The sequence below is a fragment of the Ctenopharyngodon idella genome, chromosome 24, assembly GCF_019924925.1.
Source record: "Ctenopharyngodon idella isolate HZGC_01 chromosome 24, HZGC01, whole genome shotgun sequence".
Taxonomy (NCBI): domain Eukaryota; kingdom Metazoa; phylum Chordata; class Actinopteri; order Cypriniformes; family Xenocyprididae; genus Ctenopharyngodon; species Ctenopharyngodon idella.
Genome location: NC_067243.1, coordinates 5,521,285 through 5,521,582, shown reverse-complemented (window position 1 = coordinate 5,521,582; position 298 = coordinate 5,521,285).

The window sequence follows — 298 nt, the reverse complement described above, 5'->3', positions numbered from 1 at the left end:
AACTGAACTTTTAATATCAGAGCAGCATCAAAAATATTAAACATGAAATATGACTTTCAAATACGAAATTCTGAAAAACTATCATAAAAATTATATATTACTGATAAAATACTTCATTGTATTTTATAAAACAATAAAAAAATATAAAACATATGATTATATATATATATATATATATATATATATATATATATATATATATATATATACACGCTATATAACTATTTCAGTATTTATTTTTTGACAATGATTCATACCTATTTAATACAAATTACTGTACCCAGATAACTGTTCCTCA